Here is a 22,377-nt window from a genome sequence, read left to right as displayed (position 1 = left end):
GAGTGACCTAATTTACTCCACCTCCACCTCAAATCAGGAGTTACATTTTCAGCATAAAATAACCTGTGTTAAGCCTTCAGGGGTTTTATGGATGTCTCTGCACTGGGAAATCATAGCTAATGTCTTCATTAGCACTGGATTTGCATGGAAGGGCACTAACCTGTATACACCTTGCTGTGCACACATTGTTTTTGTGTTTTTTGTGTTACACTGAAACTAAAGTTTGCGCACAAAAATTGTGCTCACAACTACTCGCTAATATGTGCACACAACATAGTGCACCTTGTGACACTGGTCTCAGAAGGAGAGTGAGAAATAGCAGAGATAGGGCAGGGAGGGAGTAAAGAGACAGGAGATAGAGAGTGTTGCCAGAAATGAAAAGGGTTTTGTAGCCCTTGCTGGGAAGACCTGCATAGGATGTGATAAGGGATGGGGGAGGGGTTGGGCAGAGGGCTGACCACCATGACCACCCATGTTAACCTTGGGCTCCCTCCAATAAAATATTTCTGTTGCTACTACACCCCTGGAGGAAATTCTGAAAACCAGACCGGGATGCAGCCCTCAAAGATCGAGTTTGGGGACTCTGATCTATATATAAGCCCTTCAGTATTATTTCCTAAGCAATTTTCATTGTGCAGCAAAATCACTTTTAAAAAGTAGCTTTGAGAATCTAACGAACAAAACAATTGAAATTCATGAAGCAGAGGGACAAATGGAACCTTCAATTGAAAAGTTCCTTTGTGAATTTTAATAGATGCCATAATTAGTTTGCATGCTATTTAATATAGCTCAAATGCATGTCTGAACTGCAACTCCATTACGCTTAGCTGAATTATAGTGAGGTGACTGGGAACATGAATATAAATATATGAATGCCACGCCTTACATTTCTCCATCACCAACTTAGCAAAACAGCATTCAGAGGAAAGGATATTATGTAACAAGGATCTTATTTTATTTTATTTATTTATAAGCATTAAGTATTCCGCCTTTCCTAAAGGTAGACCCAAGGCAGATTCTGCAAGCTTCCTTGGGATTCATTTAGCACAGAGGTGAGATGCATATACATTGATACATAATTTAGTATGTACACAGAAAGGTCATATGTTTTCATTGCTAATTAGAAATTCAAATCTTCCAAATTTTTCTCCAAACAACATGCCAGACTATCAGAGGAAGAAACCATTATCATGTTCTTGTTCAGTCTTGCTACCAAAAGAACGATGAATGAGATACTATAAAGACAGTTGTTTTATTTGTATTTATTTTAAAACATGTATTAATCATCTATTCAATGCAAATAGGATGACAAAAATAATGTACAAAACATAAAATATTTACAATGCATAAAAAAATTCAGACAAAATAATCAAATAACCTAAAAAAGCATAATAAAATACTGGTTGGGCCATGCTTTGATGTATTTAACCTTAACCTAATAGACCCGATAATAACTCAGTCACCTGGATGTCAACCTGCTTCTTCTAATAGTTGCATTTCCCTGACCATATAATTACTGTGCAACCTACCAAATAATTTAAAAACAGGGGAAATTATTTTACTACCCTTAGCTGAGTGAAAAAGCAAGTTTTCACCCCCTTTCAAAATTTACAATAATTGTGTTCCAATCTAAGATCTATTGGGTTTATAAATATCAGAGAGGTTAGCAAGGTTAACTAATCTCACTCTGGCTGAATAAGGCATTCACATTGTTCACCTTATTCCTGTCATTTCTGTTTCCTTAGGTTGGATTTTATTAAAGACATTGGAAGTATACGGTTTTTTGCATGTCTTTTCTGTTTTTTTGACCGGGCAGTTTCTTCCTGCTCTTTTTAACTTCCAGCTCAGTTAGAGCCAGGCCTGAGCTCTTGGTGCCATGAGCCTTCATTAGCAACTACCCAGGGATATTTTCCCATATTTTATATCTCCCCCATGTACCCAGTCTGGTCATTGTGCCAATGGGACCCATGCACCAGGGCTCCTTCTAGTACCTTGCAATTATTTGCCCTGAATCAATCACTAGTTATCTTCCTTGAGCATTGCTGTTGCTATTGGACCAGCAAAAGAATTCCAGAGGATAGACAGACAGGTGTATTAAGACTTACCAATAGAGCTGATGAACTAGGAAGAATCATGCAGAAACATTGGTCACTCTTAACTCTGCAAACTGTTTTTTGGGAACCCCTTTGTGTAGCTTATGCTCAGGCTAGAAACACCAAAGATACATTCAGCAGTATCTCCAATTGCATTAAACTGTAATGGTTTCAGAGAAATGAAGAATAGAGGTCATTAACCAAGTGTCAAGTATACATTTTGTAGTAAATTTTCAAAAGGGTTTCATGCATAAAAATAGCAAATAAATGTTCAAGTAGTATGTACCTGTGGATATGCTATTTTACAGATGTCAGAAGTATGGGCATATTTTCCATTTTATGCATAGATTTTATTGGTGGAAAAAGAAGGGGGCTAGGGTTGTTCTGAGACAGAGTTCAGAAGTATGCATGTAATTGCTACTTTATAAGACAGGTACATTTATACATTAACAAATATATTTGTACACCTGCTAATTGACTGGCATAAGTGAAATCAGACTCATCTGTTTTCTTCAGTTTTTGGGTGGGAAGTTTGGGTGTCTTGGTGAGGAGTTTAGGATGAAGTGCTAGAGGATCTAGGTGGAGATGGACTGGATGAAGTGCAGAGGATTGGCAAACTGGTGATTTCAAGTACACGCACAAGTATTTTCAAAAAGGCATATGCGAATGCTTTATAAAATACCTGCCTGCTGGTATAAATCAGGATTGTCCTTATACATACATTATAATTTTTTACACACCTAGAATATACAGGTGTATGTTTATAAAAGGGATAGATAAGGTATGCGTTTTCAGATATTGGAAATATTTCTATGTACTGAAACATATGCACATAGGGGTAATTTTCAAAAGGAGTTACATGCGTAAATGTAGCTACTATTGTAGCAATTTTCAAAAGCCATTTACTCAAGTAAAGTGCACTTATGTGAGTAAATCCTATAGACAAGTCAATGGCATATATTGTAGCAATTTTCAAAAACCCACTTACTCAAGTAAAGTGAATTTACTCCAGTAAATTTACTCCAGTAAATCTGGTTTTTACTCGAGTAAATGCTTTTAAAATCAGGCCCTATGAAAATGACTCCCATACTGTTGGAGCTGAATGATGCAGTATTTATATACTGTGCAGGTCCAGCCGCACAGCTTATAAAATACTAGCATTAATCTCCATGTGTCCACTTACACACGTAAAAGCTGTACCAGGGCTAGACTGAAAGTTAGGCTCCCTATCAACACACTACACAAGGAGACACCTGGCAACATTTGATTTCTTTACAAGAATATCTGTTGGATTACTTCACAATCTGCACATCCAATAATGTCATGTACGTGAATATCTGTCCATGTCCTTTGATATATGTGGGAAACACTAAAAGAATGACAAAAGCTTGTCTTACCAAGCATTACACTTGTTTTAACAAACAGTTTTGCAGCACCCATAGCTGAGAATTGTATGGAATACAGTCATTGTACAAATTAGAAGCCACTGGTGAAGAGGTAATATTCAAAAACAATTAAACACTTTGGATTTTCAGATTGAATCCATTGGGACCATTTGGTTTGAATGAGGAGCTGGGATGGAATACTCTTTTGTAACCCCCACTATGGCAGTGCTCCAGTATTGTTCTTGGGTGAGATATTAGGATATCCGCATGTTCACTGTCTCTGCAATTAGGAAGGCGGACAGTATATCAAGTGCAGAGCATCCTTTGTTGGGATTGGTCGAAGAGCTTCCTGGAATTCATTTCATTCATTGGATTGTGCTGCACATTACCAAATAGTTTAAAATGTGTGTCTCCTTTATTGCTTTTAGAAATGCGAAGAGAAGTGCATGCCAGTGTCTGAATAGGACAGCGTTTGGCACATTTTACACCCCCAGGCAGGTAGTGAAACATGGCAATGTCTCAGGTGTGATGCATGTGGCAACATCAAGGGGAGTAAATCTTGGATTTCAATAAGTAGAAAGGGCTCTTTATTTATATGAGAGACAAGTATGAGATATCACACTAAATGTGGCTATTATTATACTTTCAAACTGCTATACAATTGAGTAGTTCATGTTATAATTATCCTTTATGCTTAAAAGAAATTGAAAAATAATGATTTTGTATTAGACAGAGCATTAATATTATTTTCACCTAGCTGAGGATTGTTTATTATATGTGCCCTTGAACAATGTCCATGACTCCATCATATCCCCATGGGGATATGGGCACTGCCTCTCCTGCCCCAGCAGATCTGGAGAGCAGAAGAGCTAACTCAGAGATTTAATCGGGGTCATTCTGCATGGCATAGCACTGCCACTGACCCACTGGACAAACCAAGTTTGTGCATTTCTATATATGTGCAGGGCCAGATTTAGCCATAGGCAACATAGGCATGTGCCTAGGGTGCCAAATTCTGAAGGTGCCCAAACCCTGGGACTCCCTTTTCTGCTCTTTGATTTCTGGGGGCAAAAATCCTCAACCCTAGTCTTCTGCCATTGGGCGCCATAATCTTAAATCTGGCCCTGTATATGTGACTTTCTTTTCTTAACTATTTGCCAGCAACTTCAAGGGACTCTATGTGTATCGAGTCCAGTCAGTAAAAGTTACCCGATGATGCATCCAAGAATTTACTATTTAACCATTTATTTACACTTTATTATATGCTTCATCAGAGGTATATACCCAATCCTATATAAAAACATAGGCAAAGGCAAAAACATTATCAGCATTAATTGTAACCTCTTCTCCAAAAAAACAATCAACAATCAAAGGTTGGCCAACCTAGTGGCCTCAACACAAGGAGAAAATAACTAACAATGGAAACTATAATCTATTCACTGTTATGAAAAGACCTCAGTCCCAATTATTTCTGAAAAACTTGAACAAAGAACCATGTTTTGAGGTTTTTTTTTTTTTTTAAGTCAAATAATTCAGTTCAAACCCAACTTAATCAGGATCACCTTCTATAATGATGGCCCAGGAAAAGTAAAAACTTTATGCCTCATGGAGAGCAGTTTACCTCTGATAATCAAGGGTCTTAAGCAAAACAAACTAAGTAGACCAAAGTGATTTGGGCTACCAGCAACTATGAAGGATCTTCCTTGATGTACATCTTTGAACATCAAACAAAGGACTTTAGACAAAATCCAGGGCCAGTGCATTCCAATAGGTGAATTAGGTGATCGCCGAGGGTGCCAGCCATTAGGGGGTGTCAAAGAGCAGTCATGTGGGGCCTCGAGTGGAACCCATCCCACTTACGACCGAGAGGCATAGAGACTCATTGGGCTGCAAGCAACACCTCTGTGTGTGTGTGAGAGAGTGAGTGGGATTGTGTGTCTATGAGAGAGCAATGGAGGTATGAGAGAGAGGGAGGGAGCCAGCCTGTGTAAGGGTTCATGGGTGAATAAGACAAGAAACTCTTGTTTGTCTGAGTGAATGAGGTGGAGGCTGGAGCTGGGATCTGGACCGGGGGAGGGGGTGTGGATGTAAGGCAGAAGTTTTGCCTAGGGCACTTAATACCCCTGCACCAGCCCTGACAAAACCCCTCTATTTCAGGGTATCCAATGCAAATTTATTGAAACTATGCCATAAGCATAGTTCCAATAAATTTGCTCTGGGTATTTTTTGGGACAGTAATAGTTCAGTAATTTCACATTGCTCTAGCCACATATTTCTTTCCTTTCTACTACTATCATACTAGGGATGTGAATTTTAATAGTTATTTATTTAGCCTTATTCCAGTAAAACAATTCCTACTTCCCTACTGAGACCCCCCATAGATATTTGGAATGATGTCAGATGCCAGGGCAGCCATTAGGGCTCAAGTTAAAAATAAAAAAAATACCGACTTCTCTGAACACCGCCTGCCATCCAAGCCTGGAGCTCCTCTGTCCTTGGTACTAAATCCTGGAAACTTGCAGAGATGTACACCTTATTAATATGTAAAGCTATCTCATAAAAAGAAATATGACCAAGCAGTCTGACTTGTACAAAAAAACAAAACAAACTAGATCCTTCATGCATAAACTCCAGAATGCTATAAAAACTCTTTTTCTCTTTTGAGCGTAGAAGGAGAAATAGCCATCTCCTTATTTTAGGAAGACTAAGCAGCTTTGGGGGGAATTTTAGGACTGCTCTCATTGGTGAGAAGTCTGCAGGTAATTTTGGAGGGTAATTTTCAAAGCCATTTCCATCACGTGCATTGTGCACTCAGATTTACTGTTCTGTTTGACAATTTCCTTCTCTACATCCAGACTTTACCCTCATTTTCAAAGTGAAAGTGTGTGAATCCTTTCACTGAAAATTATTCCAGAAAACCCACCTGCAGAAATTTACATTTGCTAGCTTGTGTGGGAAGTTTTTTTCAGCAAAACGTATGTGCATACTTTAAAAAATCAAAAGTGAGCAGTTATGTATAACCCTCTCCCCATCCCTGCCCCCAGTAATGTCTCTTTACACTGCACTCATTCTTATAAGCATTCATGTCCTACGTGCATATGTTTACTTACATATAGGGAGGGCAGTTTTCTAAAAACCTATTCCCATGGGTAAAGCACTGTTTTAAAATAGCTTTCAAAATTGCCTTCCCCATGAAGAAATGCAAGGGAATGTGAAATAAGCTAATAATATTTAGAAAGCTCGGTTACTTGTTTCGATAAACAGCAACAATGGGGCTTTTTCATCCTGGGATGTTTGGGTCTTTTGGTGAACGGAGCCAAATACAGGGATTCCTGAATGCCTACTGTCATAAATAAAGGGGGATATTCATTTACTGTTCAGAGTGTTTTGGCAGAGGTAATAACATCTAGGGATGTGAATCGTGTCCTCGATCGTCTTAACGATCGATTTCGGCTGGGAGGGGGAGGGAATCGTATTGTTGCCGTTTGGGGGGGTAAAATATCGTGAAAAATCGAAAAATCGAAAAACCGGCACATTAAAACCCCCTAAAACCCACCCCCGACTCTTTAAATTAAATCCCCCACCCTCCCGAACCCCCCCCAAATAACTTAAATAACCTGCGGGTCCAGCGGCGGTCCGGAACGGCAGCGGTCCGGAACGGGCTCCTGCTCTGAATCTTGTCGTCTTCAGCCGGCGCCATTTTCCAAAATGGCGCCGAAAAATGGCGGCGGCCATAGACGAAAAAGATTGGACGGCAGGAGGTCCTTCCGGACCCCCGCTGGACTTTTGGCAAGTCTCGTGGGGGTCAGGAGGCCCCCCACAAGCTGGCCAAAAGTTCCTGGAGGTCCAGCGGGGGTCAGGGAGCGATTTCCCGCCGCGAATCGTTTTCGTACGGAAAATGGCGCCAGCAGGAGATCGACTGCAGGAGGTCGTTCAGCGAGGCGCCGGAACCCTCGCTGAACGACCTCCTGCAGTCGATCTCCTGCCGGCGCCATTTTCCGTACGAAAACGATTCGTGGCGGGAAATCGCTCCCTGACCCCGCTGGACCTCCAGGAACTTTTGGCCAGCTTGTGGGGGGCCTCCTGACCCCCACGAGACTTGCCAAAAGTCCAGCGGGGGTCCGGAAGGACCTCCTGCCATCCAATCTTTTTCGTCTATGGCCGCCGCCATTTTCGGCGCCATTTTGGAAAATGGCGCCGGCTGAAGACGACAAGATTCAGAGCAGGAGCCCGTTCCGGACCGCTGCCGTTCCGGACCGCCGCTGGACCCGCAGGTTATTTAAGTTATTTGGGGGGGGTTCGGGAGGGTGGGGGATTTAATTTAAAGGGTCGGGGGTGGGTTTTAGGGGGTTTTAGTGTGCCGGCTCACGATTCTAACGATTTATAACGATAAATCGTTAGAATCTGTATTGTATTGTGTTCCATAACGGTTTAAGACGATATTAAAATTATCGGACGATAATTTTAATCGTCCTAAAACGATTCACATCCCTAATAACATCATTTAGATGGACCAGTGGAAAGTTATTGTGCAGGATGTACATCCATCATATACTCTACATGTCTAGTCTCAAGCCTGGCCTACATAAAGTCACTCATGCATATCTTTATGTAGACGTTTATTTTTCTCTCCAAAGACCTCTACTACCAGTGGATTTCCTCCTGCTAAAATGATCTCTCTTGCAATTACTTGGCTCCCAATGTTCTCTCTGGGAGGAAAACTGTCATTTAAATTGTATTATCCTCCCAAGAAAAATCATGGCAGCCATTCCATGCCACCCTCTTTATTTCTACTGTATCCTGTCTTTTTCATTGAAGAGGAACAGAAGAGCAAGTGTCAGGAAAGAATTCTGAAATGGTTCTGTGTTTCAGAAATCTTTCTAACTACAGCACATTCCAGCACTTGGCTATAAAAAGCAACTTTGCCAGACCCTACCTTCTGCACAAGCCTCTCAACACATTAAGCATACATCTTCCCTGGCTCCCCAGCTCCTTCCCTTCCCCCTTTCTTACCTCATGCTCCAAATCACTCTCACAAATGCATGCCATCTGGACCTACCCTGTACACATGCATGTACACTCCTACACTTAGACCCACCATGTGCATACACAGCACTAAGCATAAGCCCTTCTCCCCTCCCCCCTCCCTCACCACCCGAAAAGACACGAAATGTAACAGAAAAGTCAATTATCTATTATGCTCAAAACAAAAGGAACTATTTTTCTATGTATTTTCCCCCTTCCCTTTGGGGCTGGGATAGGGGAGGATGACAGAGTTCCAGTGCCTCTTGGGGGCTTTGAGGATACCCCACCCTCCTCCAGGGGACCTTCTCCTACACCTGCTCTTCCCAGAGATTAGGCAAGGCTGAAAGAGAGGGAAAAGGACAGTCAGGATGTCTCACAAACAACACAGAAAGGAGCAGGTGCAAAGCAGGAAAGAAGCAGCCAATGCAACTACATCTCCCCTCCAGAGAAATCTCCAGAGAATGTATACATATATTCACTGGTGGTGGCAAACCTGAACTGGAAGACATACGCCCTTTGCTGAGGCTGTTCCATTCATTGGGTAGTCAGGGGCAAAGCGAAGAAGTTAGAAAAGCGGATAAAGAGTGAAAGGGGGTAACAGTTACATTTATGAGCATGAGCAAAGAATGGAAAAACAGGAAGCACAGAATAAGAGCAGATATACCATGTAACTAACAAAGCCAAAGCTCAGAGACATGTCAGATGCTACTCAGAAAGCAAAGAAAATGAACATGTCTTTCTATTGCATGTAGCATGGAACTAAGCCTACAGCACAGAAAGGAAGCAACACTACTGCACTCACGCCTACACATCCAAAGGTACAACAGAAAAGGACCGAGAGAAGGAGGATGCAATGCGTTCAGGTTGAGTCAAATGGCAGACACACAAACAAGGTAGAAGAACACAAGTACCATATCAGCAAGCAAGACAGACACCACAATAGAAGATACATTACCAGCACCTCTTTATACTGCAGAATGCATCCCGTGATCTTTTGTGATAATACACAGCAGCTTTTAGAGAAAGAAGAGTGAGTTCCAGCAGTCGCTCTTTGACCTTCACATGGGTCCATTTGTGTACACATGGCACAGTTACATATGAACTTACATTCCTGTTCAGAGCAGTAAAAGCCGGGGGAGTGCAGGTCATCCTATCATAGAGGGCCCTATTCCAATATGTGAGATGGATGAAGTGTGAAAGGAGGCAGGATGCTGGGATGTGTGGGATGTATGAAGTCTGAAACCCTCCACCCTACCTCTAATTATGACATGACTCCTGGGGATGCAGCATAGTTGATGCAGTGATTATATGGCAGATGAGGCTCCAGTACCCATTTTTTCCTGACCTTGATGCCTTTTGTTCATGTGCGGAAAGGGGTTGTGAGGTGGTGAGGCCATGACGGTAATGCAGGGTTTGAGGATTGCATGGTACGTATAAGATCCTGTAAATATTGTCCCTTCATGGGCAAGGCCAGCTGTCAGTGAAGGTTGGAAACTAAAGAATGTGCAGATAGTAAAGGGTGCTTTTACCATTTTGTCAGATGTGGCCTTGCATGCCACATATATTGCAACTTACTAAGCTCTTTGTAGGATTTTTTTTTCTCACAGTAATAAGCAGTTTTGAATGTACTGTATGTAAGAGTGCTAGTTAAATAATCAGGCAGATTTGTCATTGACAGGTAGGCAGTCATTTTAGCCTTCTTGCCCTTAGTTTGCACCAGTGTCATGACCTGCACCAGTTCACTGCCATTTCTCCACCTTTTCCTATGGAAGGCCAATCCAATGTCTATGGAAGAGCTACTTTACTGTCCAAAAAGGCATGATGAAGATAAAGGAAATTGTAATGAACCTGATAATGTAGTCCATGCCCTGAAGCCTGCCTGGCTCCAAATCCCTTGTTCTATATTCTTTACTACTCAAATTGCTGTTATTTGGCTTCTCAGATGCCTCTACACAAACTCTAAACCCTATATTTTTTTTAATTCACCCAACCTTCTTGAATGGCTATTTGCCACGGCCTCTTTTCTGACCTCTAAGTGCATGATGCAACTGTCCTATCAGATTTATGCACCGTTTTGCAAAATGCATCCTATAACAGGAATCTTTCCATGGTAGCCTAGTATCTAATGGAATGTCAAAGGAAAGAGAAACATCTGGTTTTGATGTGCACCATACAATTTTATTTTGTGCTTCAGTGAATAAAATAAACACAGAGGCAAATCTGTACCTGCAGCAGCAGGGTTTCTGAATCTGATGAGAACTGCATATGTTTTATAGAACTATGAAGCTTTCTAATTTTTCATCTGAATGCATGAACCATCACCCTTTTTTTGTTCATTTTCTTTCCAATTTCCTTTAAAAGCCATGCAGCTATTAAACAGTTCATAGGAGGTCCAAGTGAAATTGTTGATTCTAAATATAACGGAGTTTCATATACTTTGTTGAATGGACATTGGGTGGTACATCACTTCTTAGGATGTTTGTCACAGTGGCTGCTCAACAGGTCCAATTAAATGCTACTACATATGGGAATTGCTGAATGAAAAATTCACATTCCTTGGAGAAACTAACACTGGGAAAAGATTACTCTGTATCTCATCTACCTTTCCACTGTTCCTGCAGTAATAACTAGGAAAAACTATTATCTTCTGTCTACCCAGCGTTTCTTTAGAAGTATTTACACCATATTCTTCTGGTTCTAGTGCCACATATGTTACCTGGTATCTTGCATGAATAGCCTAACCCATGCTTGTACTTCCTTCCCTACAGTACTTACACTCCCTGGTTTGCACTTCTTTTTGATCAGTTGCACTATGCCAAAGATGGCCAACTCTAGTCCTCAAGTGCAACAAATAGATCTGGTTTTTAGGGATATCCACAATGATTATGTACGACATAGATGTGCATGCACTGTCTTCTTTGTGTGCAAATATATCTCATGCATATTCATTATGGATATCCTGAAAACCAGGCCTGTTTGTGGGTCTTGAGGAACAGAGTTTACCACCCCATACTGACAAATGGATGCATAAGCCTGATTGTTCTTGTGGACTGTGCTCGTTTTTAATGTCTGGGAAGTCAGTTTCCATTTGACTTCCCGCTCTCACTAATATTAGTCTCCAGATCTTTGAATCTCTCCCTCTTCCCCAGGAATTTTTTCTACCTGTCCAAATTAAAGACAGATTGGAAAAGGCATAGAAAAGAACAAGGATTAAAGGACAGGGCCACAATTCAAAAAAGATATAGTGGAATTAGAAAAGGTACAGAAAAGAGTGACCAAAATAATAAATAATAAAGGGGATGGAATACTTCCTCTATGAAGAAAGGCTAAAGAGCTCTTCAGCTTGGAGAAGAGTTGGCTGAGGGGGAGATAAGATAGAGGTCTATAGAGGATGTGCTAGAGGATGTGCTAAAAACTGTTAGTGTAGCTGGGTTTAAAAAAGGTTTGGAGAAATTTGTGGAAGAATAATCCATAATCCATTATTAAAGTGGATCTGGGAAAATCCACTGCTTATCCCTGGGATAAGAAGCATGGACTCTATCAACCTTTTGGCGTCCTGCCAGATACTTGTGACCTGGAATGGCCATTGGCCAATGTTGAAAACAGGATATTGGGCTTGATGGATCTTTATTCTGACCTAGTATGGCAAATTTTATGCTCTTACATTCTTATGTTACTGTTATTGTCTTTCTCATAATTTTTCCAAATGAGTAGCAGAGGAAGTAATTTTTTTGGTCATGACACTCATACATTGCCTATCAACTGTAACGCTGAGAAAATGAATGCTTGCTCTTTCCCTTTTAAAAGACAGGCTTCGGACCTCAGTGCAACTGGCGGAAAGCAGAGACATCCTTCTTATTCCCTTTCTGATGCTGTGGTAAGATTTATGGCATAATATGAGATATTTAATATGGATCATTTTGTTTTTATAATTTGAATTTTAGTCTACATCCTGAAACCCACTTCTTTTTCTAACACTTTTAAACTTTCTATTTTAACAAGAAAAGAAATGAGGTTTCCAACCAATGGGGAAAAAAGCAATATCATCATCATTAATCAGATCTGCTGTATAGAATTTCATTGTGAATAAGACTAGAGCGCAAATGAAGGTGAATGTAAAAGTCACAGGTGATAAACTGATCCAACGTTGGCTTCTGGTTCTCTTCCTAAAGCTGCATGGGGTGTACTACCAAAATACTGCTGTTTTTTCAAAACATAAAAGAAATACTAATCTCAGAATGTTTTGAGATGGAGAGAAGGATAAGAAAACAGTATAGAAGGAGGATGACCAAGTTGTCCCCAACTGGAGGAATATCCATAACTTATTTTTGAGATATTTAGCCAATGAAAGTTCTATGTTGGAAAGTTGGCATGTAAGGATAGCATAGCATGTAAGAATAATATACATATTTCTATTTGGAGTGTCTGGAATTGTTGCATTCTTGGTCTCGGGGAAAGTCACATGATGTAATAAGACCTGTTAATGAAATGAATTCATTCAGAAACACTAATTCTTAAAAATGAGAATAGCAAAACAAAAAATGTTGAACATACACCTGGCAAAACGGCCTCTTGTCCTCGAAAACCTATACCCCAATAAATCTGTTGGCCCATAAGGTGCCATCAACTTTTCTCCCATTCTTGGGTTATGATTAAATTCACAAGTTTCTTTTCCATGTATGAAAACATATTTCCATCTAGTTCAACCTGGTTGACTTCCTCTTTAGAATTAAGTGTTACCATGAGTTATTTTCATTTCCTTATAGTATTCTGAAAAGCAACCAGAGAGGGAAGAGAGCCTGCTTTCTTTCTTATCCTTCTAAGTGAGGGGGGGATTGTCTTTCTAATCAAGCAGTGCTCCTTACTGCTGAAATAGAATGGGCCTCCAGAAGACTAATATGTGATGGATGGTTGAACTGAGACTTGGCAATACTAACCTCCGCTTCCCAGGAATAAGATGGAAAAAAAAAAAAAGTTGCAGCCTATTCACACACACTGGGATGATCTGGAAGGGATGTTTAGAAACTTGGCAGCATCTGAGATTAGCAGGACGGAAAGCTGAGCGGCAGCACAATTACAGATCTGTGGACCAGAGGGAAATTCTCAACGCCTCCATTAAAATTGAAATGAATTGATCTTTTCATTGTAGCAAACAAATAAACCAAAAATGATGCATATTGTTGCCTCATAACAGAATATAATTTACGTTTGGTGCACAGTGTATTCTGCTGTGTTATGGGTGCTTCGGAGGGAAAGAATTATTGCTGAGATGCGGAATGGCTGTCAATAAGGCCTTTCAAAAAGAAGCACAGAAAGCAAGCCCTCTTTACAAAAATCTTTATTGACTGTATATGCAAATACCGTTAAATGTGACCTTTGTCATAGCAAGGCTAGGAAAAGGTTGCTTTCTCAGCTAACTCAAGTTAGTAGAATATAAAATAAAAAGCAATCTCTTCAGTTTAACAGTAGTCATAGTTGATTTAATGAGGGTAATTTTCAAAGGGAATGCTGTGGGTAAGGCAGTCCTTTACACACAGAAATGGCCCTTTTGAATACTGCCCAGCTGATATGCAGATACAATGATGTGCATACATCCTGTATGCATCTAATTTTAAGTGCATTGATGGAAGAGTCTAGATGGGATTTGCATTTACTTGCATACCATTCGGTTTGGAAAAGCGTGCATGGAAATTTCCCTGTGTACTTTCACTGAACAAAGTAGCAGGTGTAACTTTCTGTGGATAGTCTTCATGAGATCATTTTCAAAGCAAGCTTACATGTGTATGGTGTAATTTAGGTGTATAACAGACTACAAATTTATGCAAGTTGCTATATAATTAGACCATCATAATGTCAAGTGAAAATAAGCTCCCTCAAACCTCAGAAAGCCCACCTTATCAGTTTAGGGCCTTCATTTTCTGGAATAATGCTTACGTTTTACTTGTTTCATATGTGGAAGGTGTGTCATTGATTGAACTTAGCCACATAAGTTGGGAGTGTTCCGGGAGTGGGCGGGAGGTATTTCTGAGCAAAGCAGAGTTAGCATAAGTTATGCGGCTAACTCCAATATTCTGAATTAGCTTAACCTATATGGCTAACTCTGGTCGGGCTGTAGGTCTGTCTAAAGTTATCCGGTTAGACATAACTGGCTAATTTTTAAATAACCGGGCATATTCAGTGGCTTGACTGTGCTGCTAAATATACCTTGCTAGTTAGCTGAATATTTTGTCCAGCTAACTAGCCGAGCCACATAGTGACTGAAAATGGTCCTCCCACCTTCTATTTTAATCTAGTGTCTTTCTAACCAAAAAAACAAAAATGTTCCCATCTTTTTTTTTTTAGAAATAGATTATATCCTTTTAACATTTATTTCCCAGTAGTCCAGAGGCCTCCCAGCAAGATGTGGGCCATAGCTGAATGTGATTTCACTGGTGCTGAACAATATAATTATTCTAGTTGCTGGCCTAACTTTGATTAATTTGAAAAGTCAGAAACTACATAGCTGAGACCATTATAAAACTGACAATGGACAGATGCAAGCAGAAATAGGTTTTATATTTCAAAACATTTTTAAAATTCAAAAAGATTCTTAGGGGTTGATTTTCAAAGTGCTTAGGGGTGGATTTTCAAAGGGTTATGCGCGTAACCCCGAGAATCCACTCCTGCGCTCGCGAAGCCTATTTTTCATAGGCCCAGCAACGCACGCAAGCCCCAGGACGCGCGTATGTCCCAGGGCTTGAAAAAAGGGGAGGGGCGGGGGCAGGACTGGAGCCTATAGGCAAAGCGGCCATTTGTCGCTGTGCCCGGGATCGCGGGCTGGACGTCGGCCAGTGTGTGCAACCTACACCTGCCCGGAGGCAGGTGCAACTTAGATGTTAAAGGTACGGGGGGGTTTAGGTAGGGCTGGGGGCTGAGTTAGGTAGGGGAAGGAAGGGGAAGGTGGGGGCGGAGGGAAGAGCGAAGGCTGTGCGGCTTGGCGCACGCAAGTTGCACAATTGTGTACCCCCCTGCGCGTGCCGATACGGCTGCCCGCGTATGTTATAAAATCGGGCATAGATTTCTGAGCACCGGGTTTTGTGCACAAATCTACGCCCATGCACAAATCTTAAAATCCGGCCCTTAATGTATATAAAACTCTGTTTTACGTACATAAGTTGTGCTTTGAAAATCAACTAGTGGGTATTGTGGGTCAACATATGTATGAAACCTGATTTCATGTGTATTTTTTCCCACAGTAGTAAGACACAGATATTCCCAGAGGCACAGGTGAGGCAAGGAAAGGATTTGCATGCATATTTCTGATTTTTGAAGGTATGCACATAAATCTACACAAAGTTACATTTGCCTGGGAGTAAGTATAACTCTGTGTGACGTGAATGTTAGTGCATTCATTTTGAAAATATGGTCTAAAATTCTTTTAAAGTGCTTAATAATTTATTTACTTTAATATCATACTTGATATTCTGCTTCATATAAGCATCCCAAAATGGATTGCAATAAACATTAAAATATCAGACAATAATACAAATATAGTGCACAAAAAAAACCCAACACAAAACAAACTAGTACAATAATACAAACATAGTGTAATAAAAATGTTAAAAGCAGCAAGTTTATTTAATATGCTAATTCATAAATTATTTGCTCTGGAAAGGCCTGCATGAATAGCCAGGCCTTTAATGTTTTTCTAAAGGCTGGGTAATAAAGGTCTGAGTTGATATTCAGAAGAAGACCATTCCATATTTGAGGGGCAAAATACGCAAATACAGAGCAACAAGTAGACTCATGCTTAATCACAAGTGATGGTGGGACCTATAGCAATCCTTGTTGTTACCTCAAAGACATGTATTCAACCATGTGGAGTGTGGGTGACCTTGCAATGTATTGTGGGCAACTAGACTGCATGAATTATTTTAAATAGAAGAACAAAAATCAACATATCTCTATCCAGTATGTGAAACAAGTTGCAAGAAGATTGAGTGACTTGTCCAAGACTGTTATGGGAGTCTGTGAGAGAAAACAGCTACCAGCTCATGACCCAGGATTTCTTTTGGCCTTAAGTTGAAAACACTGACCACAAAAATACATTGGGCCTATTTTGAAATGATTTTTCCTCTGTTCTGTGCTTAAGAAAAAATGATGTATTGAATCATGCCCATTTGTCTCCAAATTAGCATAGTGAGGTGCATCTTGCATATTTCCAGGCTTGCAATGCTATGCTTTGTTTGAGTTCAGCTCTTATAACACATACTAGTCATCAAGAGTAACGTGTAAATTCACCATAGATCTCCTGTTCATTTTATTATAATATTTCAAGGACATTAGTATAGCTGGGTTTCAAAGAAGTTTGAACGAGTTTCTGGAGAACAGATTCATAAACAAGGTGAATAGATGGGAAATGCCACTTCTTGCTATCAGGAGCTGGAAGTGAACAACAGTGAATGGATCTCCCCATTAGTATCTGTTGGGTGCTGCTTTGAGTGACCCAGATTTGCTGACTCTGTATGGCATTTCTTCTATTCATATGTATTATCTATTGTTAAAATCATCTCCATGATAGTTCCTTGTTATTTTTCCTCTCCCTGATATGATACAATCTATGGAAGTACATGGAGCATGGTCATCCATAACGTGAAGTCAAACTAAGGACAAGAAATCAAAAACATTTTGATCCCCACACTACTTAATTTCAATATATTTAAAACCATGTACACAGCTCAGCTTTATTGGAAATAATTAGGGAAATATTTATGAAACTGAAGCATCAGTCTCTTTTTTGTCCCTCCTAGAATAGGTTGCCTTTTCAACCATCTGAGAGCTGAGTATGGAGAATAGCCTAGCGTAGGAAGGATAGGAAGATAAAGAAAATTACATTTATCTGCCTCACTCACCAAAGTCATCCTCTGACTTCAAAAGTCCACAACCTGAAGAACTCAACAACACAGAAGAGACATATTACAAATTGGACAACTACAATACAAACATACACACACACACACACCCACACACAACTCTGAAGAGAAGCTTGCAGCTAGGTAGCCAAGGGATGTTGTTTAAATGTTATTTTTTCTATAAAAAAAATCTTCTTTTTGCATATTTCTTGTTTGCAGTAACTTCCTGTATGTCATGGGTTCTTTCACCTTTGAAATGATATGACCTGTTAGTTGTGGTATAATGTGTGTGGTATGAAGTGGTGTGACTGAACTGTATGGAGTGGATTTTAAAAGGGTTACACGCATAAGTTACGCGTGTAACCCTTAAAAAAAAAACCCTGCGCGCGCCGAGCCTATTTTGCATACACTCGGCGGCGCGCGTAAGTCCCAGGGATTTGCTAGGGGGGCGTGTTAGGGGGGCATGTTGGGGGCATGTTTGGGGCAGCATGACGTTCGGGGCGTTCTGGGGGGCGTTCCGGGGGGCATGGTGCCGGCCCAGGGGCATTCTGGGGGGCATGGATGAGGCCTCCGGACCAGCCCCCGGGTCAGGTGATGGCGCGCCAGCAGGCCACTGGCGCACACGAATTATGCCTGCTTCAGGCAGGCGTAACTTTTGCGATAAAGGTAGGGGGGGTTTAGATAGGGCTGGAAGGTTGGGTTAGGTAGGGGAAGGGAGGGGAAGGTGGGGGGAGGCAGAAGGAAAGTTCCCTCTGAGGCCGTTCCAATTTTGGAGCGGCCTCGGAGTGTTATGAATTGTTGTTGATGGTATATCATGTGTGATAATGCACATTTGTTATATGAAAGTACTGCATGTATTTGATATTCCCATGGTCCCAGAGATACCTTGTGCCATATGCTTCAATTGATGACATTTTGAAAGGTAAAAAAAAAATATGTTAATTATTTTCTGCATGTGTGAGTTTTGACAAAATGGGTGAGTGTGAGAGATAAAATGGAGTAAGTGAAATGAAAATTCATCTTAGATGTCAATAAGTGAGATGGTATGTATGTTGTAAAGATTCAAATCATTAGGGCAAGTCAAACTGGGTTTTAAAAGGCTAAAGCTGTGATCCTCAGTGGGGAAAATTGGCATTGACTCTTTAAAAGCAGCTTTTGTATGGAAAACTGTATTTGATATTTAGAAATAGGGGAAATATCTTAGATTTTTTTCCTGTTGTTTTCTGACAGAATAAATGGAAAGGCTTTATTCCAGTTGTCTTGCCTGGATTTCTGCAAGCATTACATTTTAAAAATGTTGAAATTGTTCCCCTAAGAAATAATAGGAGCTGCATGGCTCTGACAGTGATCTGGCTCCAGTTATGCTAACTTGGAGTAGGAATATATATATATATTCAGGTCTGGTGGCAGCTGGGAGCAAGTAAAAAGGATGCATGCATTTGGGTAAATCAGTGTTTATGGGTATATCTGTGGGTGGTGAGGAGGTAATTAATAGAGTGTCTCTGTGGCTCAGCCATCTGTGCACTCTGAAAATCTGAATATGAATATTTGATGGACAATTTTATTTTTCAACTATTTTCTATCTGCTTTTATGACAGTTATTTTTCCCCATTAATCTCCAAAAGACAAAAGAAAAATTGTTTGAATTGATTCTATACTCTTTTAGTAGCATCAGATGGCAGTTTTGATGCAGTTCACAAATTTGAATTTAATCAAAGTTACAGAGCTAGGAAACCAGCTCAATTTGTGGAAATTATGTTTTGCTCACTATTCTCTGATCTCTTTATATAATTTGCTCAAGATAGTTAACTGGCTGCTAATTTCTTGGTCTGAAGTACCTGCTATATACCAGCCAGTTATCCAATTAGACATGCCACAGGACTTGCTTTGTTGGGCACTCACTCATCCAGTAGAACAGGCATGCACTGGGCAGAAAACATGCAAATAGCCAGATAACCTTGTGGATACAGGATTAGAAACCAAAACTTCTAAAGCCTGTTTTCCAGGACTCAAGGGGGAGATAGAGGCTGAAATTAATGAATAGAGAAGCTGGAGAATGAATAGCAGGTTGCTATGGATCATGAATCTAATTGGAGGGGGAGGGGAACATCCTCATAGGATGTGCTAAGTGTGCGCACACACACATACACACACACACACACACACACACACACTTACACTTACACTTTCTTTGAGTTCATAGCTAGCTTAATGATTTCAAGGGTAAGTGCAGGTGCAAAGGAGTATGTTGAGGGGAGAGAGCTGCAAGAGAGACTGGACTTCAAAAGTTGGCTCTTTGCCTCAAATTCCTATCCATTCAAAATAAGCTAATGACCATCAGAGATACAGATCCAGAAGGTAGACATTGACCCTGTTTCTTTTTCTTACAGAAAATTTAAAAAAATATGTTTCATAGATGCAGTTTTATTTCATTTAAAAGGTGAAAATCAATTCAAAATAGGTTACCCTCCATCTAGAATGCTGCATATCTGTGTAAAGTGTATGACTCTCTGTGTTTGACTACAGGTGATAACACTCTGTTGCAAGACAAAGCTGCAATATGCAAATTACCATGAGAAAGTATATTTAAAAACTCTCTGAACACTCAAATTATTTTCTCTGAGTTTTTCCGCTGATTTCTGCCTGAAACTTTGACATTTTGATGACATTCAATTAACTCAGCACATCCCGGTAAGCTTTTAATACACATATGATACTACTGCAAGGATTAAAAAAAAAATACATTTATTTCATGGAACTCTTTCATTAGGTGCCACTATCTGCATAGACTATGTGCTCCAGAAACTTAGTTTAAAGAAACTGTATAGGATCTCGATTTGATACTTGGAAAGTTGCTCTTTTACCTGTTCAGAAGTACACTGTTTCTGCTTATTGGGGTTCGCTTTCTCTCTCTCTCTTTATTACTGCCATCCAAGCTACCAGTTTTACAAGGCTACCACTCAGCAATGGGACCTGGCAAAAGCAAGCAACCTGCTGAAAGAATCAGATTACCCTGCAGCAATTTTCCACTGCGGTCATTAACACCACGAGCCTTGTAAAAGTATATTCAAGAATGGGGGGGAAAAGAAGAACCTGAGCTAGCACAAATGAAAGGAAGCAGCTGATAGCTGTCGGCTGTGCTCGACGCGGGCATGTCCTGAAACTCGGGCAAGAATACCTGCTAAAGAAAACCCAGTTAAATGATCTGGAGGGCTACAGCTTCAGCTTCCACGCTCCGCCGGCACAGCAGAAAATATCAAATTACGGTTGGGCATCCCCTTTTGTCTCTGCAAACCTAAAGCTCAGTAGTGGGCTGCAGTTCTGGATTAGGCTGTTTGACATTTTCAAAGAATCTATGCATAGAAGGAAGCTACCAAACCATACTGATCAGCTCTGAAGTGGAAACCAGTTGCTTAGAAAGAGGTACTAAGCAAGCAGTGAGTCTATTGCACAGAGCAGATGGTGAGAATGTAACTTACCTCCTATCCCCGCCACAAATAAAAGAAATAATAACCATGCATAACTGGCCTTTATATGGAAAAGGGTTTGTTTCTACTGCTGCAAACAGCAAGATGACCACATTTTGATTACAAAACATATATATATACTAATATTCCAGAAAGGAGGAGGCAGATGAGTCGTCACTCAACACATCTTGCCCCACTCACAAGGGCACAAGCTTCTGCCCCTTTGTCTTTCACGCTCAAAGGAAAAAAAAAGAAGAAAAAGAAAAAAAAGCTGCTGCAGCAGAGTCACAAACTCCCTCCTCTCCCAGAAAACCAATGGCAGAGACGTGTCATAAACTTTTCGGCAAGTGGCAGTATCAGCGTCAAACCCTTTGATACCTAAAAACCGATTCCACTACATATAGACGGAAACATTTTATGTAGGCGCTAAGCGTTCCCCAAGCAGAGTCATAACTGTAGTCCCCACTGGCGATCAATAATATCCAAGGGAGCCCAGAGAAGTCCTAGTCCAATGAATAGAATACATTTCTTCGACTGCTGTTATACTGCTGGAGTATATATATATTTTTTTGCAAACGAAATAATTTGCTCTGCCAATTGATTTGTTTTTCATCATCAGTAACATTCAGAAGTCAGGGTCATACTTGACTAAAATAATACAGCAGTTCAAGAAATGCCATTGATCATGCAGATTGAATGAAACAAAGAGTGTCATAGAATGAATCTCTATCACAAATGATCTAACAATTTCTGTCCTTTTCCCCCCTTTCAAGCCAATGAATAAATACGTCAATCTTACCTTACAGATCTGAAATGGATAAGATCCAGTGATGGTTACCCTCCATTGAATGAATATTTAAAAGAGAGATGTCCAAATGCACTCCCACTTTCTTCCTGACGTCTTTTTTTTCTTTCTGTCAAAACTTAGAAAAGTTGGCGTGGCGTGCAGCAGTGCATGTGTGTGAGAGACAGTGATGCTTGACATCAAGGCAAACTGTGGTCAAGCCGGCCAGCTTCTGCAGGGTTTATATACCGTGGCTGTGCTTTGGAGTGCTGAATCTTGGCTTGTTCTCCTGTAATGGAATGCCTGCAAGCAGCCTATCCACTTTTAATTAAAGGAACAGCCCCCTCTCTCTAGAGATGCTGTAGCTTGAGAGAAAGCCGCCCATACGCAGGCTCAGGCACAAAAAGGTATTTGCATACCATGTATGGCTGCAGAGAGGGAGAGAGAGAAAGAGAAAAACCCCTGTTCCTTTCAAAAGAACCAAATGAGTCACAAGAAAGTGACACAGTCTGTAGAAGTGGAATTCCTTCTTGGCAAACTCTTTTTATTTAAATGTATGGAGCAGAGACCTATGACAGAGAAGGTGAAGAGTTACTTAAGGAATATTAAAAGATTCTACTGTTGTTATTCCTAAAAATAAGTTGATAAATTAAACCACTGCCATTGGCAACTGAAACTTCCAAAAGAAAATGGTACAGTAATATTTTTTTTTGGGGGGGGGGGGGGGGGGGT

At 40.5% G+C, this 22,377-nt stretch overlaps 1 protein-coding gene across 2 annotated transcripts in view; it reads right to left on the bottom strand.

Moving 5' to 3' along the window:
- TNC (tenascin C) overlaps positions 1–21,922 on the bottom strand; it is a 163,878-nt gene extending 141,956 nt beyond the window's left edge. For both annotated transcript variants that reach the window (XM_029611938.1, XM_029611936.1), the window contains exon 1: positions 21,661–21,922. The gene's annotated coding sequence lies outside the window, so the exon portion shown is untranslated. The remainder of the gene's footprint in view (positions 1–21,660) is intronic.
- Between the last annotated feature and the right edge of the window lie 455 nt (positions 21,923–22,377).

This window comes from Rhinatrema bivittatum, chromosome 8 (genome assembly GCF_901001135.1).
Source record: "Rhinatrema bivittatum chromosome 8, aRhiBiv1.1, whole genome shotgun sequence".
NCBI classification, from domain to species: Eukaryota; Metazoa; Chordata; class Amphibia; order Gymnophiona; family Rhinatrematidae; genus Rhinatrema; species Rhinatrema bivittatum.
This window is presented reverse-complemented; position numbering and strand designations above follow the sequence as displayed.